The following is a 23,223-nucleotide window of genomic DNA, read 5'->3' on the forward strand; positions in this document are numbered from 1 at the left end:
TATGGGCCTTCCTTCTTTGCCTCTTAGCCTCAGATTGTTGGCCTCAGATTGTTCGGAGCTAGGGTGGCATCAATGTGTTTCAGGCTTTGTGTGGAAATGTCACTGATTCTGCTTTTGACACATTGGCCTTGTGGCACTCTTGTTTACTGGGGTTCTGCAGTGTGTGCATCTGTACATGTTCATAGGCCTGCCAAATGAGGACCCCACACACTGTGCATCTTTCCATGCTGGATCTCATCTGATCTTGGAAGCTAAGCAGGGTCAGGCCTGGTTAGTACTTGGATGGGAGACCACCTGGGAATACCAGGTGCTGTAGGCTTATACCATAGTCTTTCGAGACTGAAGGTTGCCAACCACACTGTGCATCGGATAGAAGGGGGCTCTAGGTGGGGGGGGCGCCTTCATCACGGGACAGGAAGTGGGGCGAATGCAGCATGATCCCAGAGCCCTTTATACATTCCTGTACACAGTTTTGGAATGCTTGAAGATAGTCTGCTTAAGCTTAAGCCACAGAGGCTAGAGAGTTAGGTCAAAGGCCACAAAAAAGGCAGAGTTTAAAGGAGGTGGCACCACACAGGCGATAGGAGGTGTAACATGCCCAAGCATAAAGGAGAGCTGCCATTTTAAAAAAGTTTGCTGTAGACCAGTGTTCTTCAAGCTGTGGGTCACGACCCCAATGGGGTAGTGAAGACTAATGGGGGGGGTCACGGCAACCTTTCAAAGCCTGTGCAAGAAAGGGCTTGGATCTAATCCAATCATGGTCCTGCCTTATCAAAACTCAGTTCTTGATCGAATCCTGCACAGCCTCTTCTCACTGTCTTGCCCCACAGCTTTCTAAGGCTGGCCCTGCTCAGGCTACTACCTCGCAGGGGTGTTGTGAAGATGCAAGAGGTGGGTGGCAGCCAGGGCAGGACTGCTGACGGGTCCTGGCATCTATCTATCTATCCTTGGGTTGTGGCACAAAAAAGATGGCACTGCTGTAGACTGTTTGATATGGCAAACCATAAGTATGTTTACTCCTAATGAAGCCCCACTGGGCTTTTATGTACAGTATTCTTCTTCCAAGTTGTTCAGGTACATTCACAGTTCTTCCTCCTTCCCGTTTTAGCATTACAAGGTAGGCAAGGCTGACAGCATGACTGTCCCAGCATCATCCAGGGAGCTTAACGGTGGTGTGGAGATTATGAATTTGGGCCTCTCCAACCTCCTAACTGTACACCATGCTATCAAATGGGCTTTTTCCCTGATAAGTGTGGATAGAATTGAGGCCTGAGTTTTTATTAATTTCAACAACAACAACTACAATTATTATTACTACAGCAGTGTCAGGTTTTTTGGGGGTAGTTTAAAGATAAACAAAAGGTACTTGAATTCATGCATACACACAAATTTTCCTCTCCACACTGACCTGGGAGTAAGCTCCATTGAGGATTGCAGCCTTCGAGCCCAATCCTAGGCTTGTCTACTCAGAAGTAAATCCCATTAAAGTCAACCGTTCTTACTACCAAGTAAGGGTGGACAGGAATCCACACTTGGCAGTAAGCCTTCCAACACAGCTCTAGGCATGTCTACTCAGAAGTAAGTCCTATGATAGTCCATGGGTCTTTGTCCCAGGTCAGTGTGGAGAGGATGACAGCCTAAAACCTATACATGTCTACTCGGAAGTAAGTCCCATTATAGTTCATGGGGCTTACTCCTAGGTCAGTGTAGCTAGGATTGCAGCCTAAAGCCTATGCACGTCTACTTGGATGTCAGCCCCATAATAGTCACTGGGGTTTACTCCCAGATCAGGGTGGAGAGGATCTGACAGTCTAAAGCCCATCCATGTCTACTCGGATATAAGTCCCATTACAATCCATGGGGCTTACTCCCAGGTCAGTATGGATAGGATGGCAGCCTGAAGCCTATACATGTCTACTCGGAAGTAAGTCCCATTACAGTCCATGGGGCTTACTCCCAGGTCAGTATGGATAGGATGGCAGCCTGAAGCCTATACATGTCTACTCGGAAGTAAGTCCCATTACAGTCCATGGGGCTCACTCCCAGGTCAGTGTGGAGAGGACGGCAGCCTAAAGCCTATGCCTGTCTACTTAGAAGTAAGCCCCCTGACAGTCAGTGGCGCTTACTCCCAGGTAAGGGTGGCTAGGAATGCACACTTGGAAGTCAGCCCCTGCCTTACTGCCCAACCCCTCTGCGTGTCTACTCGGAAGTAAGCCCCCCCCCGAGAGTCGACGGGGCTTACTCGCGGGCCAGGGCGGCGAGAGAGGATCGCAGCCTCGGGGAGCGTCGCACGTCCCCGGCACGGGCCAATCGGCGCTGGGGAGCGAAGTTGGGAAGGGAGGAGGCGGCGGCGGCGGAGGAGGGACTGCGGCGGAGCTGCTGCCTTCTCCTCCTTCTCCTGCCGCCCGCTGACGTCAAGGCGGCCGGCCAGCCTGCCAGCCCGCCCGAGCAGGGGCTGCTGCCCGCCTCTCATTGTCAGGAGGAGCACCGCACGGCCGCCCCGGAGCGCAGCGCAGCGCTGCCAGGCGAGAGCCGAGGCGCGCCGTGCGCCCTGCGCGGGGATCCCCTGCTGCCGCCGCCGCCGCCCCGGGGGAGACTCCTGCCTGCCGGGCTCCCTCCCCGGCCCGATCGCGGCTCCAGGTGGCGGAGAGACCGGTGAGTGGCTCTGCTGGGGCCATGGGGGGGCAGCGCCGCATCCCCGCCTGCCCGGCTCGGGGCTGGGAAGGAATGCGAGGCATCCGCTTTGTTCCCAGTTGCAGGAGTGGAGGAGGCAGCGGGGGGAGGACCTGAAGGGGGGCTGCGGGAGGAGGAAGAGGAGGGGGCTTCTCCCCCCACCGAGGGGGGCTCTTTCCCCCCAGCTCCCCCTGCTTCGACTTTGGGGGCGATCGGTCGCCTTTCTCCCTCCGGATCGTCCCCCCAACTTGGCCAACTTTCTCTCCCCTTCCCAGCCCAGCTTCTTCCCAGCCCTCCCAGCTTCTCCCTGGGTGACTCTGGCTGGCTGGCCGGCCGGAGGAGAGGCAGGGCCCGGCCCTTCCTGCAGAGGAAATGCCTTCTCGGGAAGCTGCTGGGAAAGGGAAAGGGGGCAAGGTGGAGGGTGCAAGTCCTCGTGCGCAAGGGCAGCAGCCGCCGCCTGGGACTTCCTTACTCCCGAGTAGACCGCTTGGGTTTGGGCCGCGTGGAAAGGGTTTTTAAGGGGTGCGCGCTTGGAAAGCCTGGAGCGCGCTGGAACTTACAATCCTAGGCATGCCTACTCAGAAGTAAGTTCCATTGTGTCCCAATGGGGCTTACTCCCAGGGAAGTGTGGCTAGGATTGCTGCCTTAGGGAACAATCCTAGGCAGGTCTACTCAGAAGTAAGTCCTATTTTGTCCCAACGAGACTTACTTCCAGGTGTGGATAGTACAGAGTTTCTGCCTTAGGCTGCCAATCCTGCGCATACTTTCCCGAGAGTAAGCCCCACTGAAGACTTCTGAGTAGCCAAGCATAGCATTGTGCTCTTACTCCACTCCCCAAAGTACAGCACAATCCTAGGCATTCCTATGCAGAAGTCCCATTGTGTCCCAGTGTGTGGCTAGGATTGCTGCCTTAGGCTGCAATCCAATGCATACTTTCCCATTGAATCCAAGTTCCCATGGAACTTACTTCTAAGTAGACAAGCTCGTATTCTCCCCCACCCCAAGTAGGTGTGAGCTGTAAGATGGCCACCTCTCTGGGTGATGGCCCCCTCCTGAGCCTAGGTGTGCTTTACTTGAGAGTAAGCCCCACTATGTTCAATCTGGGTTTAGTTCCAGGTTAAGTTTGTGATTGTGAGGGGAGGCAGCATGCAGCCTGGCAGGGTATCCAGGGTATGTTTACTCGGAAGTAAAAACCCCTCCGAGTTCAATAAGGTTTAGTTCCAGGTAAATAGGTGCGTAAGAGTGCCGCCTTCCAAATCTGCTTCTTGTTAAGACAGCCAGGACAGGAGTTTTAAAAATATGCTTGTGTTTTATGAACAGCTTGCCTATTACGTTCTAGAAAGCGTACCTTAATAGTACATAAAAGCTCACCAAACACAATGACCGATACTGATCTGCCCTTCCACCAAAGAACTCCTGGCACCAACAGTGGTGCCTTCCTCTTCCCGCCCTTTTTATCCTCACAACAGCCATGTGAGGTAGACCAGACTGAAGGTTTACTTAGCAGCTTTGTTGCTAATCAGAGCTCTGAACCTGGGTCCCCCCCCCCAGCTGCAGTGCTCTGTGGCTGATCCACTTTGCACATTTACTGAGAAATCAGTCCTGGTGAATTCAGTGGGACTCCAATCTGGAGCATTTTATAGGGAGTAAGCTCCGCTGCATGTGACCAGGCTTGTTTCTGAATGGGATTGGACTAAAAGGCTGCAATCTTTACAGGTGATATTGTCCTTGGGAGTCAAGCCCCAAATAGGTAGGACAAGTTTCAGTCTCTTGGCCTTAGGGCACAATCCTAACCTGGTCTACTCAGAAGTAAGTCCTATTTTGTTCAATGGGACTTGCTCTCAGGGAAGTGTGGTTAGGATTGCAACCTTAGTTTTCAGTCTTGAAAATGGGCGTAGGAGTGTTGGATCTCACAAAGTTGAACTTTAGTTCAGAAGGGAAATGTCATTTGCTCTGGGCCTTTCCCCATAAATTTTAAGTTTCCACTGTTCCCCCCCCCCCTTTTCTTTCCTGGCAGGGCTTTAATGGCTTACAACAGGTAGAAATTCATCAGGTGTGTTTTCCCTGATTGGATTCACCTCCATGTCAACAAAAGCTGCATTTGTTGAATTTTGGCCTGTTCAGATCTTAAAAGTCCAGGAAGCCCAAGGGGGAGGGGAAGATATCAACCCTAAGATTGGGTCAGTGTGACACATGGATGTCATTGTGGTGATAGTGTTTGAATGGGTGCATGACTTGGAAGGAGGGCATGATATTTTCTGTATTCTGCAGGATGAATGATGCATAGACTTTTGTGGTCAGGTCTGGCTATCTAAATGTTTGGAAATGGGTGGTGTCTCCTTATGGCTACCTCTTGATCTGCTGGTGCAGTAAGGCTCAGAGCTGTGCATGGCAAAAGTCCTTTTCCTCTTGATGATTTATGCTTCTGCAGTGTTGCACTATTCTATCTCTGGTTGTTTACCCCATTGTTCCCCCAAGGAGCTCATGGTAGGAAGCCTGATGGTTTTTGTCTCCCCTTGCTTTCAACCTCGCAACCACCCTGCAGTGTAGGCTAGGCTGTGAGAAATGGTGGCTGACCCAAGCTTATGGCTCAGTGGGGATTTGAACTTGGGACCTCCTGATCCTCACCTGACAATTGTCACTGTGACAATTAATTCATGTTGGACAGAAGCATTCCTCTTCAAGTTCTACATGCAAGGAGTATCTGAAAAAGCCCAGAGGAAGCCTTGAGTGGGGGAGCTTTTAGGGTCTTTCCTTCTGCAGAGGGCAGTGGTGGAAATGTTTATTGAATTTAAAATCATGATTAAAAACTAAAGTGGCTTTTGTTAAGGGGAACCTAACCCAGTGCTGATGATTGCACCAAATATATTAAATAATCCACATCACCTTGTACTAGGACTTGGCTTTCTGGGCTTCATATACTCTCAGATCAAACCAATATTTGACAGTACAGTAGTTTGGATTGCTTTGTAGGAGGTTTGTGGGGGGAAAGTAAATGCTGAAGCTTCAGGACCCCTTCCTTCTGTATGAGCTGGTCTGGATGTTAAGGTCTTCAGCTGGGCAGTTTGCACCATTGTTAGGCAGTGACGGGCCTTTTCTTCAGTGGCTCCTTGACTGTGGAACACTCTCCCCGTGAAGGCACCCTCTGCTCCTTTGTTTTGGTGGCAAAGTTGTGGAAACTTTTTTTATTTAGTCTGACTTTTGATTGACAACTGGATGGCTTGCTGTTTTGATTATACCTTGTGATTGATATATGTCTGTTCTACTCTATCATCCATGGATCTCAGGGTGCATTTTCTTAGGTAGGGTAGTATATATTCTTCTTCCCTATCGCATTCATCCTCACAACAACCCTGTGAGGTAGGTCTGCCTGAGAAATAATAGCTGGCCCAGGTTCACCCGATGAGTTTCACAACTGCGTGGGGATTGGAACCTGTGTCTCCCCAATTCTAGTGTACTACTGTGAACTATGCCAGTTTTGTGCTGCTGATCTTGTGGCATGTTTTTATTTGGGGTGTTGATTGTACTCTGTCTTGAGCTTCTTTTGAAGTGCAGTGTATACCATAAATTATTATTATTATTATTATTATTATTATTTTATTAATTTATACCCTGCCTTTTTGCCGAACGGGCACACAAGGCGGCTTACAATTTAAAAGTGCAACATGAAAAACAATCTGATTATTAATAAATTGTCTGCTTTGGAAAAAGGGAGGCCTTGTTGCTTTCAGTGTTGGGAAGTTTGGGCAAGGCCCTGTTGTCTTGACAGTCTGACATATGCCGGTCTTCCTTTGCCAAGTCTGTGTTGGGAAAAGGTGCAGAGCGTAGGAGCCAACCCCAACGTGCTGGCTGAGCAGGGCCAGCTCCTGTACGTAGCAATGAGCCGAGAATTCTTCAGCGTCAGAAAGACTTATTTTAATCAGACTTCACCCTCAGGGTGAAGGTGCTTTTGCTCAATTGACTTGGAGGAATTTTTCAGCCTTTTTTTTCCCAGCGTGAAGCCTTCTCCCTTGCTCTGGAGGCAGAGCTGGGTGTGAATCGAAACATGTTGATTGCCGTATAAGTTCATTGTCGTGTTCTCTGGGGCTGAGAGTGAACCAGTTTATGTTCAGAAGCCTTGGAGGAAGCCGCCTCATTTTTCCTGATGGAGCAGGCGTTTGTTTTCACTAAGATCTGTGGAATTTCAAACTTTGGCTGTGGCCCGGCCATTGCCTTCATGAGAAGGAGATGGAAGGTTTCTGCTTTCCTTCGTCATTAATTGTGCCTCATTGCTCATGTGGGTCAGAAAAGTGTGTTGCTGGGGCCCATCTGTAACCTGCAAATACCTCCTTGTGTTTTAACGCAAGGACACAAATGTTTTGGTTTCTTTAAACTGATAGTGAAGAGAGTGATGGGCACCAGAAATTGAATGATTTTCTTCATATGTTGAGCAGCAACGGAAGATTGCTCAGATTCTGAATTATTTTTGTCATTATGTCTGTGTAGCAAATCAAGCATTTCCTGTAGGATGGTTAATGTCTGAAAAAAATGAGAGTCTTGTCAAAGCAGTGTCATCTTCTACCACAGTGGTTCTCAGACTTTTAACACTGGGATCACTTTTAAGAATGAGAATCAGTCAGGACCAGCCGGAAGTGATGTCATGACAGGAAGTGGCATCATCAAGCAGGGAGATTTTTTTAACAATCCTAGGCTGCAGTCTTACTCACACATACCCAGGAGTAAGTCCCATTGACTATCATTGTTAAAAGCATATATGGACTAGCGTGTTAAAAGTACAGATCTGTCTCCTTTACCCAAATGCAGTCACATACCATGGTAGCGTCAAGACTAATATATTAAAAATAAGTATTGAAATGAATGGGGACCCACCTGAAATTGGCTTGTGACTCACCTAGTGATTCCCAACCCACAGTTCGAGATACACTGTTTTCTAAATAAGTGATATGTATGAAGCTGCAATCTGCTGGAATCTCGGGCAGGCTTTTAAAAGAAGAGATTTCCTTTAAAATAAGGGTCACTGAAACGGATTCTGCCATCAATCTTCTGAAAATCTGTGGTGGCAGCAACGCACATGCACTGGTGTCATGTGGGGGGGGTGCGGGCTGCACCGGGTGACACGCCAGGGGGGTGACATGCCCTGGGGGGGTGATGCGCTAACTTCGCAGCTTTAGGAGCTACCGCATCCTGCCATACACCATTGGATGCGGAATGGCCAGCGGAGTGCAGTGCAAAATATAGAATTGAAATTGCCCCTTTTGTTCAAAAGTTATGGCCAAAAAACCAGAAGGAAAAAATGCATGGAGCCCTATGGAAAGTGAAAGTGAGCCGTATTGCACATTTACTCATGAGCAGCTGTATGTGCCATAGTCCATCAGAAAGGGCAGGCTGAGTGGAATCCAACGACATCAGAATGGTCCCAATCCAATAAATGCAGTCTCCAAAAAACACCCGAGAAGGTCCCATCCCTCCCAGCTGCAAGTCTGAGCCGGAAATGAAGCCATGTGGCCGTGTTTACTTGCGAGTAGTCAGTCGGAAAGGGCAGCTGAGAGGATTCCAAGGATGGTCCTGATCCAATGAATGCAGCCCCTAAAAACACAAAAGGGAGAAAGAGGTTCCTCCCTCCCTCCCAGCTGCAGTCTATTGAGCCCTATGGAAAGCCAAGCAGCCTCACAGTCGTGTTTACTCTTGAGTAGGCAAACGTGCCTTGGCTGCTGGTCAGGGCAGGCAAAGGGGAATGTGAGGACACCAGAATGGTCCAGATCCGATGGAGCTGGAGATGCTCCGGAAGGCAGCCTTCCTGCCCCCCACTAAAAAGGATAAAAAAGAGGCTTGAACTGGTAAGGGGAAAGTTTTCTATTTTGCACTTGTGAAGTCAGGAGGGTCTTTATCTTGATATGCCTGAAATAGAAGAACTTTAAACTGGGCACTGGGAAGGGCTGGAAATCTCACTGATTCTTTTTGGGGGGTTGTTATTGCAGGCAGACTACAGAGTAAGCTCCATTGACCACTATGGGACATGTGGTCCCATAGTCCTGTTCAGAGTAGACATGCATAGGATTGGGCTCACAGGCTGCAATTCTACCCACACTTTCCTGAGAGTAAGCCCCATTGACCACAATAGGACTTACTTCAGAGTAGATTCACTTGGTGGAGCAGGACTAACTCCCCCTTATTTAATTATTTCCTTTATTTTAATTTAATTATTTATAATTATTTATTTTAAGTTGCTTGATGATGTCACTTCTGGCCATGACATCACTTCTGATGGGTCCTGGACAGATTGTCATTCTAAAAAGTGGGTCCCAGTGCTAAAAGTTTGAGAACTGCTGCAATAAGTGGAGTGTGGGAGGTGAAGGGCCAGAGAGAGGCCAGACCAGGAAGGAATCCAGCTGGAAGGAGGAGTTCTATGAAAGACTAGAAATATTCAATTGTAAAAATCCCTACGGGGGTTTAGAACAGCCTGCCTATGTAAACCGCCTTGGATTAAAGTCTGAGGAGAAATCTGACGACCAAAGAAAGGTGGTATATAAATACCTGTATAAATAAATAAATAAATAAGTTGTTAGTAAGTTGACACAGGGGTGTCTGTGTGTGAGACTCTACAAGTTTTCAAAATCACTAAAATCAGAATTTGAAGGAATAATACCATCATGTTATATATCAATCAATGTGTAATTTCATGCAGAATGCAATGAAACAAACCACATTGAAATATCTGTGTTCTTACAAAAGGTATAGCCAAAAAATCAGTGGGGGCGGGGCGATGGTACATCACCACACCCACCAACTGGGGCGTTGCCCCGCCCACTGCATGGGGTGATGCACAGGCCTCCTGCACCGGGTGACGCGAATCCTAGTGTCGCCATTGCACACACGCCACCTGCTCACATGTATGTCCAGTCACACACAAGACCACATGCATGAGTTAACTTCACAGGTCTTGGAAACAAGCCAGAATGTGCTGAAGAGGTTTCTGAAATCCACCATCAATCCCCTGTGTATTTTTATTATATCTCATTGTCACGCTTCTTAATACCTCTGACTGTTTCTGCGTACCCCATATCCACGTCTTGGGGTCTGTACTGAATGCAAATTTTCAGCCACTTTATGTCTTCCATATTCTGGATGGTTTTACTGATATTCCCTCCTGTATCCAGAACACTGTATATCTGCTCCTCCATACTCTTGTATGTGTCTTAAAAACTATGACCGTGACCCCAGCCTCAAGGCATAATCTTTGTATCCTGAAGCCTTTACAGTTGTTTAGTGTGTGTGTGTGTGTGTGTGTGTGTGTGTGGACCCTGCTGCTATGTGATAGCAACAAGTGATTCCTGGGGATTTTCAAACATTCTTATAGTAAGTCTCTCTCGAGTCTGGGAACAGATGTTTTAGAGCCTCCCATCCCCTAAGTGCCATGGAGATAAAGTTAGAGCTAGCTGACTTTGATGCAAGATGTGGGGACAGGTAGATTAGTGGAAAATGATGTTCAGAGGGGAAGGAAAAGTGACTTCCTTGATCTTCATACCCAACAGCAGTGCTAGTGATAGACTAGTTGGAATTGGTGTATGTGTGGGGTTCCACAAGGCAATAGGTTTGTTTGAAGATGCATACAAAATCTTGGAGTGAAGGGACATAGAGCTGGTCCACCCTTAGAGTTGGTGAGGCAATGTCTTTAGGTGGGATTGGTGGTGGGGTGCTGTCAGTTGCATAGCTGAGGGGGGGGGGTCACAGGACCTGGGGCAGCATTTTTCTGGGGGTAGCAGTGCCAGTCTGCGAAAGACTGCTGTCTGATCAGGGAATCTTCCCTGACACCTTGAAATGTTCCAAAGCATGAGCCTTCAGTTAGCAGCAGACACGATTTTGCAAAGTGAATTTTTGAGTGGTGCAAAAGACCTGTGTGAGCAACTGCGCACAAGAAGAATCCACTGTTTGGTTTTGAGATGGCTGCCATCTTGAAATTATCCACTCATAGGGTGGGGTGAGTGACCGTGCTAGTAATTTTTGAGTCTCTCTCCCCCCCCCCCATTTCCCCCCACTTGTGACTCAGGGTCAATCATTGAATGTTTTCGTTGCAATCCAAGCACTTCATAGCATAGCAAAACAGTTGTGTGGGCTGCAAACTGTGAGAGTCTGTAGGTTGGACCTGAGGGCATGTACGGTCTTGGCATCCCAGGAACACTCATCAGAACTGTTGACTTCTTGTTTTTGTGGCGTAGGGCAAAACGCGGAACTACCAGAGTATGGCTTTCAAAGCCCAGGTTCTGTTTTTCTTTGCTTTGTAGTGCTTCAAATCATTTTTGCTGTTGTCCTTGCAAGAATACTACCAAGGCATAGATAGGCACATATTGAACACATGATGCTGCCATATTGAACCCATTATTGTTAACTTAGACAGATAGCAGCTGTCCAAGATTTTGGTCTCTTTCAGCCCTGCTACTTGCTATCCCCAGAGATGGAGATGCCAGGGATTTAACTGGAATCCTATCCCAGGAGATGGAGATGCCAGGGGTGTATATTTTTTTGTATACAACCGCCACTAAGCTATGCCCCCCTCTCCATTGACCATCTAACCAGGATTATCACTTTGATTGGTATCAGCTGTCCAAGGAGTCAGTGGTCTTCTCCGACCTTGCTTCCTGAGATCGTTTTGAAACTGTGATTTGCAAGCTCACGTCCCAGATTCAAAGGCATTAGGGACAAAGGAAGCTACCTTACATTGAAGGACCAATGGTTGGGGCCAGTCCAGGACTTCCTGTTGTCTGGGACAGCATGGCAAATGCTGCCCCCCCCTTACCCAATGATGTGCCAGCCTCTGCCACTCTCCAGTGGTCTGGCTCAGAACTCTCCTCCCCTCCACATATTCTTTTCCCCTCTGTTCTCTCTTCCTTTTCCAATCCAGGGAGTGGAAGGAGAAGGAGTTGCAGTTTAGGTGTTAGGAGACAGGCACACCTCCATCCAGTCTGCTGTCTGAGGCAACAGCTTCAGTTGGCCTCTTGGATGCGCCAACTCCGCCAATGCTACATCTAGCTCAGAATCGTCCACAGTGGCTTCTAGGGATTGAAGTTGAGACTATCACAGTCTTTTAACTGAGTTGTTCCTGTCTGTTTTCAAATCTGGATCTTCCATGTCCTTCAGTGAACATGATAAGCGCAACTGCACAGAAGCTTCTGGATGGGCAGTGCTACTGACATGTGGTTCCTCCCATAATCGTGACATCCTATTGTAAAGTGCAGAGATGGGGACTGATGATGGCCAAGTGGTTTGCCTAAGCAGGTGTGTGTTTATGGCTGTGATTTCAGCTGGGTACTTCAAACACACTTGCTGCTTTTGAACTTGGTTGGTTTTTCACTTCTTGTAATTGGCTGTGCTCATCACTCTGCCCTAACCTAAGGGGCGAGCAAGTCATGCCGTATGTAAATCTATGTACTTAATTAGTGTCAGTGCCAAATAGAGACATCTTTGTACTTCATCTTAGCAGTTCATCCTGGGCGAAAGATCATGTGCTATTTTCGCATCATTAGCACTTTGCATGAATGGGGAGGACATGCCCCATCTTGTTGAAGGAACAAAGGTCCCCAGGGAAATGTTAGCTTGAGAAGCTCAGAAGATCGCAATTTTGCCACACAAAGTCAGGAGAAGAGATGAGAACAGTGGTTTGCAAACTTTTTAGCACTAGGACCTACTTTTTCAAATGACAGTCTGCTGGGAAGTGACATCACCAAGCAGGAAAATGTTTAACACCCCCCCCCACACACACACACACACAACCAAATGAAATCAATCAAGGACATAAGTAAATTAAAAGTTTCCAATAAGTTTTTAAAAATTATTTAAAATAAAGAACCCTCTTTACCCTCGCAAGCAGTTGTTGATCTGTTTTTAAAAAATTCCCCAAACTCCTCAAAGGCTGCAATCCTATCCACACTTACCTAAGAGTAAGCCCCATTGATTATCATTGCTAAAAGCATATGCATAGTAGCCTGTTAAAAGTCTGCAGTCTGTAGCCTGTTGAAAGTACACATGCAGTCAAGTACCATGGCAGCATCAAGTTAAAAAAAATTAAAAATTATCTACACACTGAAATGAATGGGGACCCACCTGGAATTAGCTCGCGACCTGAACCCAACCCACAGTTTGAGAAGCACTTGGTTAGAAGATTGGGGGGGGACGACGGACTTGCTGCTTCTTTTGTGTGACGTTGATTTCATGGCAGTCGTGGTAAGCACCAAGGACATAATAAAGATCAGACCAAAAGTCCGTTTAATTCAACATCCCATTTCCTACACGGTTTAAACCACATGTTTCTAGAAAGCCCTCCAGCACTTAGAGCAGCCATTTTCAACCACTGTGCCATGGCACACTGGTGTACCGCGAATGATCTCCAGGTGTGCCTTGGGAATTTGGGAGAGGGTCATTTATCAATAGGACCACTGGGGGATGTGAGCCCCCATTGACAGCATGGTGTGCCTTGTCAATTGTCAAAAAGCTGATGCTGTGCCTTGGCCATTTTAGTGCCTTGCCAGTGTGCCGTGAGATGAAAAAAGTTGAAAATCACTGACTTAGAGAGTAGCCTTCTCTGTCTTTGCGCTTTTCAGCACATGGTCTTCAGAGATAGACTACCATTGAACATGGAGGTTTCGCGTAGCCTTTTTGACTCCTAGCTGTTGTTCTACCTTTCCCCCTACTCAAAGTTTTATCATCCCATTTTAAAGCAATCTAGGTCAGGGGTGTCAAACATAAGGCCCGTGGGCCGTATGTGGCCCCCAGAAGCTCTTTATTTGGTCCTTGGGCTCTTTCAGCACCACTATCAGCTTATCTCAAGAGCTGCTGAGCTGTGCTCTGCTGAAAGGGTAACCCACATGATAACTGGGCTCTCTCATATCTTGAAAATATGGCCAAGATTTGCATATTTTCTCTTCTGTCGTTTGGCCTAATGAGTTCCTATATAAGAATGAAGTGTGCATTTCTGGTCCCCATCTGCTTTAATGACATCACTTCCTGCTCAGTGATGTCACCTCTGCCCTCAGCAGGCACCTTGATTGCTATTCAGCCTGTTATATAAAAAAAATTTGACGCCCTTGCTTTAGACCAGGGATGTCTGACCTTGTTTCATACTTGGGGGCGAGCTTAGCATTCACTGTGTCTGTTGAGGGCTGGAAGTGACTTCATTAAGCGGAAAGCGACATCATTAAGCAGATGATGTCCATAAATAAGCACTTTGTGCTCGCGTAGAAACTCATTAGCTGCAATTGACGGGAGGGGAAAATGTGGAAATCTTGGTCATGTTTTCAAGATGTGAGAGAGCCCAGTTGTCAAGCTGGGAAAGCCCAATTATGAGAGGGGCTGGATAAATTGCTTTGGGGGCCGCATTAAGCCCACATGTTTGATATTTCTACTCTACACTGCCCCTTTTCCAGAGCTCTTGTCTATACCATCCTGAGACGTTCAAGCACAGATCATGTGCTGCTGAAGCGCATAAAGAGGTTCATAAATTCCCCATGGTCTTGTAGTGCAATCTTTTCAGGGCTGTGCCACTTCAGAATGCAGGTGCAGAGTTGCATATTTGGATGTTCTCCTGCAATAAAACCCTGAATGTGGGCTACTCTGCACATCAGGGCTAGTCTGGAACACTCATCCCTGACTTGCTAGCTTTCCACATTCTGAGAGTCTTTTGAGACAGGAGAGCGTTTAAGCATTTGAATCTCTCTTCTTCCCCCCCCCCACCCTCTGTTTGCATTCTGAAATGTGACCGTGGGCAGGACTGTACCCCATGCCCTTTCTGAACATTTAAATTTAATTTTTTTTTTTTTTTGGACAGTGGGAGGATGTTTATCTTGGAGTACGTTCCCTTGTCTGCATCAAAAGCACTGCAGGCAAGTCGCTGCTGGACCCTGAAACAAACACAAAAATTATAATCTATGTAAATAGGATAATGATGAAACGGAGCCGGTTTAAAAACAGTTTAGTCAAACATTTTGGTTTCCAACTTTCTTGGTGTTGAGTTATAAGTGTGTTACTGAGCAGGGGCGTAAACCTACATGTTTAACTAAACCATTTTTAAACTCTCTCTGTTTTGTCGTTGGCTTATTTACATGTATCTCTCAGACAGATACGTAGGCTCATTCCCACATTGCATTTTATCCTTTTGAGTGGCGTGATGATTAATATTCCTGCAGAGGGAAAAGAGGTCACTTAGGGTACAGGGTCGCTGATTCCCCCTCCCCACCTTCCAGCGTCATTTTACAATGAAGCTGATCTCAGCCTGCACTAAAATCTTTGGCCGTTTCTAATTTAAAAAGCATTCAAATCCCACCCCTCTGCTTTTGGTTAGAATTTAAAATTGTTCTGCTGGTGGGTTTAATTGAATTAAACCAGCTTAAAGAAACCCAGATGAGCTTCAAAATAATGCGTTTTTTCAAGGATCTGATTCGAATCACTCGGTGTTGGTAGTCGTTTATTTCGTCACCCCCTCTTGGAATCCTAGCAAATAGCAGATTGATCGCAATGGTGGCAGGCCCAGGTAAATCACACGAGGCATCGGGACGTGTTTGTGCCTGCTGGAGTTGAGCGGCATTGTTTTTTTGAAATGTGTGAGTTTGGAAATGCGCCGAGATGGTCCTCCCTAGGGAAACAGAAAATTTATGGTCCGACTTATTGTCTTTCGGGTGCCATGAGACTCTGGCTGTGTTTGCCGTAACAGACTAACCTATTCTGGAATTTGCTCCCTAAGGAAGTGTGGGCAGTTGCCGGGGAGATCCATGAATTCTTCCCTAAGATGGAAAAACTTTCTTCAAGGCTGCTTTTCACATTCTTGTGTCTGCCACCAAACTCCTATGTGTAGCAAAGGATTCTGGGGCATGTTTATAGATACAGGTGGAGTATCCTTCTCATGTTGTTCACATTTTTACCCAAGGAGCACACCAGGTCCTTCCACCTTTTGTTCTCAGAACAGTTCTGGATAGGTTCAGCTCAGTTCTATGGCCCAGCGGAGACTTGAACCCGGATCTCTCCAGGCTTGCTTGGCACTCTCTAATCTCTGCACCAGCTTCCCAGTTTGACCCGTTTGGATTGAAATCACCACTGTTTGCACCACTGGAAGCTGCTTTCAACGATTTTTTAGATGGGACCTTTCCTGGTGATTGTAGGGATTGAACCTGGGAACTTCAGGATACAAAGCAGATACAGGGACCAATCCTATCCAACTTTCCAGCGCAAGTGCAGCCGCAATGCAACCCTGAAAGAAGGGAACAAAGAGTCCCCTTGAGTAGGTCTCTGCGTCTGCCCTCTTGCTACAGGATGCAGCGCACACCCCATTGGCATGGTTGCACTGGTGCTAGAAAATTGGATAGGATTGGGCTGATAGTCAGTTCTTGTTATCTGCTGGAGTTAGGTTTTTGGAAATGCCAGTGGATAGAGAATCTGTAGATATAGAACTATGGATCCTATGGGATCAATGGGATTAGGGGGAGGGGTAGCTTACATGCTGGCAGAGATGTTCTGAAGCCAGCTGAGACCTTCAAAATGGTGCCCACAGTGAGTGTGGACTCCTTTAAAATGGTAGTGGGAAGCTTCTGATGGCCATTTTACAGGGCTCCGTGCCAGTTACCAGCACCATTTTAAAGGTCTCTGCTGCCTTCTGGAGGTTTTAGTTGCATTCAGGAAGCCAGCAAGGTGGGCTCCAAAGGTAGCAGAAAGCACAGATAGCAACAACAGCCCGTGACTGGCGAGAGGTAATTGATGACTTTGCGAATTTTGTGAATAAGCAAATCCACGGGTGGGAGGGCCTGATTGAATTGAGCACCGAGTGACAATCCCTTCAAGAGAGACTTTCCTGGTCTCACTGAAGAGATCTTGATATGTTTCCAAGGAACCTCCAAGGTTCCCCAGAACACAGATTGAAAATCACTCTGGATTGTGGTGAAAACCACTCAGGAGTTTCCTCTTTGGATCAGTGAAACACAGTTTTTGAAATAGTTAAGGACTTTAAATGGAGCTTTCCCCCCCCCCTTCCAGCCCCTCCTGTTTTCAAAATCCTCTTGCTTCCCAGGTGACAACAGATGCCGTATGTCCAGGTTTGAATACTGTTTTTCTTTATAGCGAAATTGAGAAAAAGAGGCTTTACCACACAGTCTCTGGCCAGATTTGGATGTAACAGGCTCTGCCCAAGCCCTGCAGTGGTTTCAGACACACTGTGCTGTTACTGAGCATGAATTCCATTAGAATTTGCATAAAATGTTGCAAATGGACCAGGGGAAAAATAATCTAGGAAGTGGAAGGTTCGTCTCTTCCCTGCCCTTTCCCAACAAATTTCAGCAAAACTTGAAATCCAAAGAATGCAAGGCTTTGTCTTTTCCTGCAACACCCTGTTGGTGGGGAGAGCAGTTTTTCAACACCCCCTGGCCAGGAGCTGCGGGCTCACAGCAAGCTACTCCCTGCCTGAGGGCTGTTGTGACTAGTCCGACCAGCTGCAAAAGATTATCTGGACCTACCTACACCAATAGACCTACCTGGCCCTACCTACCCCAAATTTTGAGGTTTTTGGAAAAGGACTAGTACAGTGATTCTCAAACCTTTCAGCATCGGGACCCACTTTATAGAATGACAATCTGTCAGAGCCCATTGGAAATGATGTCATTAACGTGGAAGTGATGTCATAGCCTGAAGTGACATCACCAAGCAGGAAGTTTGTTAACACCCCCCATACGACAGAATCAAATCAAGTAAAAGTATACAATAAGTATAAGTTTAAAAATTTATTTAAAATAAAGAACACTCCTAACCCTCCCAAGCAATTGCTGATCTGTTTAAAAAAAATTCCCCAGACATCCCAAAGGCTGCAATCCCGTCCACAGTTACCCGGGAGTAAACCCCATTGACTATCATTGTTCAAAGCCTATACATAGTAGCCTTTTAAAAGTACTCAAATGCAGTCACATACCATGGAAGCATCAAGTCTAATATATTGAAAATAAAATAACACTGAAATGAATGGGGACCCTCCTGAAACTGGCTTGCGACTCACCTCATGGGTCCCGACCCACAGTTTCAGAAACGCTGGGTTAGTCCATTTCATGGAAGCCAATCCCTTCTAGAGGGTAACACCATGTTACCCTAGGATGGGGCCCCCTTAGGTGTGGGGCCCAATTAGGAGCACTTGTTCCAATTAGCTTAAAACCAGCCCTAAACACCCCCCACTCTGAAGTCTTGTGGCACCTTCAAAGACCAACAGACTTCTTGTAGGTTATATTTCCATAGGACCCCCAGGCTCTGCCCTCATCCCTTTTCTCTCGCTGAACTTCTCAGGCCATAGCAAACCTTTGCCATTGTGCATTGTGCCTTTCCCCCAGTGCACGACCTTAATCTGTGCACTTCATTCCTTTCCTGTGACGCCCATGAGGTCACTCAGTTTACTCTGTGCAATTTCCTCATCCTTTTCTGCATTGACAGCCCCACCAGCCCGGTGTCATCAGCAGATGTCGGTCTTCCCTATGTTCCCTTTCAGTGAGGTCATTCATAAAACCTCTGAACAAAATAGTGCCCAGGACTGAGACCTGAAGATCACCACGAGTTAGAGCGTGGTGCACTGCATGCACTTAGCGTGGAGGTCAGCCGCAGATTCCAGATGCTTCTTCAGTGGAGTTGCTGCGGTCACTCTTGATGTACACTGATTCCGTTGTAGCCACCTGATCATTCCCTGTTTCATCACAGTCAGTTGTGCTGTTGCTCAAGATACAGTGTTTAAGCAGGGTCAGGCCTGGTTAGTACTTGGATGGGAGACTGCCTGGGAATACCGGGTGCTGTAGGCTTATACCATTGTCTTTCGAGACTGAAGGTTGCCAACCGTAATGTTTAAACATATAGGCATCCCCCCCCCATCCATGGGGGATATGTTCCCAGCCACCCGCCATGGATACGAAAACTGTGGATAAAGGGGACCCTATACCAAGATCCAGGTCTACAGAGCTTGCGTCCTGAGTACACTTCTGTACTGAAGCGAGTCATGGACTCTTCGCTCACAACAGGAGAGGAAACTGAACGTTTTCCACATGCGCTGCCCCCGACGCATCCTCGGCATCACCTGGCAGGACAAAGTTCCAAACAACACAGTCCTGGAACGAGCTGGAATCCCTAGCATGTATGCACTGCTGAAACAGAGATGCCTGCGTTGGCTCGGTCATGTCGTGAGAATGGATGATGGCCGGATCCCAAAGGATCTCCTCTATGGAGAACTCGTGCAAGGAAAGTGCCCTACAGGTAGACCACAGCTGCGATACAAGGACATCTGCAAGAGGGATCTGAAGGCCTTAGGAGTGGAGCTCAACAGGTGGGAAACCCTGACCTCTGAGCGGCCCGCTTGGAGGCAGGCTGTGCAGCATGGCCTTTCCCAGTTTGAAGAGACACTTGGCCAACAGTCTGAGGCAAAGAAGGAAGGCCCATAGCCAGGGAGACAGACCAGGGACAGACTGCACTTGCTCCCAGTGTGGAAGGGATTGTCACTCCCAAATCGGCCTTTTCAGCCACACTAAACGCTGTGCCAGAACCACCATCCAGAGCGCAATACCATAGTCTTTCAAGACTGAAGGTTGCCAACTCTTATATGGAGTAGTACAATACTGACCACCTCTCCCACACATCCATTGCCTTCATTTAGCTTCTTTACCATGGCACCAAACAAGTCTCCTTTTTACTGAATGCTAAAATGGGAACAACGTGAAAGGCAGGCAGGCAGCCTGTGCGCTAGAAGGAGAGAATGGGAAACTAGTGTGCAGACTGCCTGCCTGCCTTTTGCGTTCCTGTTTTAGTGTCAGTAAAAAGAAGGCTTGCAAGAAGGTAAACAAAAGTTATGAGTATGGAGGGGACGGGACGTGGATAACCAGATCCATGAATCTGTGGATACCTGTACCTTTTCCCCCATTCATTCTGGTGTTCCTCCCTAGCATGTGTTCCTCACGGCTTGTTTTCTCTTTGCAGCTATTTTTGTACTTATTTGTTCTTTAGAATATTTATAAGCTGCTTTTCCCCCAAAACAAAGATCTTGAAGTGACTTGAGTAGCAAAAATACCAGGGAAGAACTGTGTGCTGTTTCAAAGGAGCTCATAAATCTTTAAACACACACCCTACCAGGCACCCGATGAGTACAACGTTTCTCTCCCCTTGCTTAGTATAAGAGAACCACCACTTAAATAGGGGCCCCTCTTTGTGTTGAACTCATACTGTAGTTACCAATGTGGGCAGAGCCCTAAACTGTTTGGGACCAGGTCACTAAAGAATTGCATCTCCCGGTACGAGAATCTCTGCAGGCTTCAAGGTTGAGGGAGACCTTAAGAACATAAGAAGAGCCCTGCTGGATCAGGCCAAAGGCCCATCTGGTCCAGCTTCCTGGATCTCACAGTGGCCCAACCAGATGCTTCAGGGAGCTCACAAGGCAAGAAGATAACCCACATCCTGTTACCCTTCCCTTGTGTCTGGAATTCAGAGGTAGCCTACTTCTAAAACCAGGATGTTGTGCATGCCGATCATGACTTGTAACCTGTGATGGACTCTTCCCACATCCTGTGGCAAGGAGTTCCACAGATTACGTTCTGTGCTTCACATCCCATCTGAAGTAGAGTGAGGATTCCAGAGTAGGCTGTAGCGTGAGGGTGACCAGTTTGGACCATTACCCCAAGAGGCCCTGGACCCTCTTCTGGCAATAGGTCAAAATCATGATTTTTGTCATTTGTTCAGCCTATTTCTTGGAGCAATCCAAGTAACTGGACTGTGCCTGCTTTCCAGACTTTTAATTTGCCAATTTCTTTTCCTGACAGTATTTGATTTCATCTTTATTCAATCTTCAAAGGAGTTCACGGTGATATATGGGGTTCTCCCGCCGTACATTTTATCCTTGAAACAGTCCAGTGAGGGAGGCTAGCCTGAGAGAGTAACTAGCCCAAAGTTACTGATGGAAGATTTGAAATCGGATGTTTTTTCCGGTTCTAACCCAATGGTGCCCAAACCCCAGGCCTGGGGCCACATGCGGCCCTCGAGACGTCTCAATACGGCCCTCAGGGAGCCCCTAGTCTCCAGTGAGCCTCTGGCCCTCTGGAGATTTGTTGGAGCCCGCTCTGGCCCAACGCAACTGCTCTCAGCATGAGGGCGACTGTTTGACCTTTCGCGTGAGCTGTGGGATGAGGGCTCCCTCCACTGCTTGCTGTTTCACGTCTGTGATGTAGCAGCGGCAGCAAAGGAAAGGCCAGCCTTGCTTTGTGCAAGGCCTTTTATCGACCTTGAGCTATTGCAAGACCTTCATTCATTCATTCATTCATATAAGTTCATCTTTAATAAATTCATTTATGTAAACTTATGCAAACTTATTCAAATTTTAAATGTAAACTAATTCTTTTTTTTCCCCCCGGCCCCTGACACAGTGTCAGAGAGATGATGTGGCCCTCTAGCCAAAAACTTTGGCTACTCTAACCCAATACTCTAACCCAGTGCTTCCCAAACGTAATTTTGTCGCAATGCCCTGGCACCCTGAAGGGCATGGTGATGAAATGAGACGCAATTGAACGATGCCACACCACTGCCACTTCTGGGTTTGGAGGGCAGACGGGACCCAACAAAGAGTGGTAAGAGGCCCAGGACAAACAGGAGGGCCCTTTCAAGTGCACGGAAACCATGTGCAGCAGCTTTGCCTGCCATGCTGAGCCTCCTGCCGCTGGTCGTGGTACGGTCTCACGTGCGGGTGTCGCGTGATGCCCTAGTGAGTGCCTTGCCAGTTGTGATCCTGGGCCCTTTGCTGCTCGGGACCAGGACAGAGAAATCCAGAAATGACCTTTTTTAGGTCTTCTGAGAGCCTCCGGAAGGCCCAACGGAGGCCAGGAAGGCCATGTGCAACCTCCATGGCACTCTGAAAGCCCTCTAAGGCACTTTAAAGGGGACTTTTAAAAAAAAGGGCAGTGGGGGAGGGAGTTGCTGCAGTGCCCCCTGCCAGGTGGCGGCCAAAGCATTCCCCCCCCCCGACCCTCCCAGGTACACCAGTGTGCCTTGCTACGCCCCAGGACATCACGATGCAGCCTTTGGGGACTTCAGCTCTAAGCCCTACACCCCACTGGCTGTTTATTAGCCACTTCAAAGGTCCCGTTTAAATGGAAAGACAGGGACGGTATTTTAATAAGTGAGTTATTGTCCTCCTCTTTCCCCACTTAACTTGCAATCCCTTTTACTAGGCTAGAAAGTTGATTTCCCCAACACAGTTTCCTGTTTTTGTTGTTGTTGGCACTCTTCTCCCATGGTTTTTGTCATCTTGGAGTTCCACCCCATGATATCTGTCATCGTATGTACCAAGAGTGAACTTGGGTGTTTGAGCGCCTATCAGATTGGAAGTGAAACAGGGCCACCCCAACACATGGTAATTGTTTATATGTATGCAGGGCACTCCTACCTATGCAGGAGTGAGTCAGTCCTGTAAATTAAAAGATAAAGGAAAGAGAACCCCCGCAGCAACCTGAGGAAGACTGAGCTTGCCTTGTAGCCCCCAGAGTCTCAGAATATGGAAGGTGCCGTGGGGGGGACGACAACCCGGAGCAGAGCACTGATGAGGGTCCGTGAGGATTGTCATTCATGGCAGGGGTGACCAAACGAGCTTAATATAAGAGCCGCATACAATAAACTCCAGATGTGTGAGAGCCACAGGAGAGACGTTGGAGAGCTTCAATACTGAAGAAGCATTTAAATTCTTAAATGTATTTACTCACCATGAACATTAAACGTACGTTTTGCTTCAGTGAACTCTCAGATTATACCCAGTAAATAATGCTAAAGCTTGAAAATTTCTTATTTGCCTTTTATATTACTTGTGATGCAAAAAGGAGCTCAGCCAACGTATATTTCCGTGAGCCTCACAATATACATCAAAGAGCCACTTGTGGCTCACGAGCCATGGTTAGGCCACCCTGGTTTATGATATTCGGGAGGTGATTTTGGGCGGAGAGATGCAGCATTTTGTGGCTTGTAGAAAGCAAAATCCCGTCGTTTTTTGCGCCGTCGTTGACTCGCCTGTTGGTTTCCAGAGCATGTCTTATTCTGTCAAAATTTGGCACCCACCTGGTTCCCAAATCCTTCAGCTACCAGAACTTAATTGTCTCATTTAATTATTTCAGATGCGTAGCTCGCAGGTCTCCCAGCATGTGACCAAGATCACAGTCGCTGGAGCAAATGCTGATGTCTCCGTCTCTGGTATCTGCTCCTGGCAAACTGCTCCAAATTAATTTCTCTCAGGACTTTGATGTGTTTCAGAGAGGGTGGGGAAAGGCACAGTGAGGAGGAGGTCTCTGGCGGATCGGGTCCCATTCTTTTCTCACTCATTTCATCTCACCCTGGTCCTATGACACTTGATCTCCCCCCCCCCTTTATACCTTTTCAATCCTGGCTCTCCTATGGCAGGTAACCAAATCCTTCTGACACCTATTGCGTAATTTCTTTGGAAAGCGAAGCCGATAAGACCAGCACGTCTGCAGGAAATCAAAAGCAGAAACTTTTAATCTGCTGTTAAGTGAATTAATTTTGTCT

At 47.5% G+C, this 23,223-nt stretch overlaps 1 protein-coding gene across 1 annotated transcript in view; it reads left to right on the forward strand.

Moving 5' to 3' along the window:
* The first annotated feature begins 2,500 nt into the window (after nt 1-2,500).
* Nucleotides 2,501-23,223, forward strand: part of LUZP1 (leucine zipper protein 1) — a 60,213-nt gene continuing 39,490 nt past the window's right edge. The window contains exon 1 of the mRNA XM_066639060.1: nt 2,501-2,655. The gene's annotated coding sequence lies outside the window, so the exon portion shown is untranslated. The remainder of the gene's footprint in view (nt 2,656-23,223) is intronic.

This window comes from Tiliqua scincoides, chromosome 10 (assembly GCF_035046505.1).
Source record: "Tiliqua scincoides isolate rTilSci1 chromosome 10, rTilSci1.hap2, whole genome shotgun sequence".
NCBI classification, from domain to species: Eukaryota; Metazoa; Chordata; class Lepidosauria; order Squamata; family Scincidae; genus Tiliqua; species Tiliqua scincoides.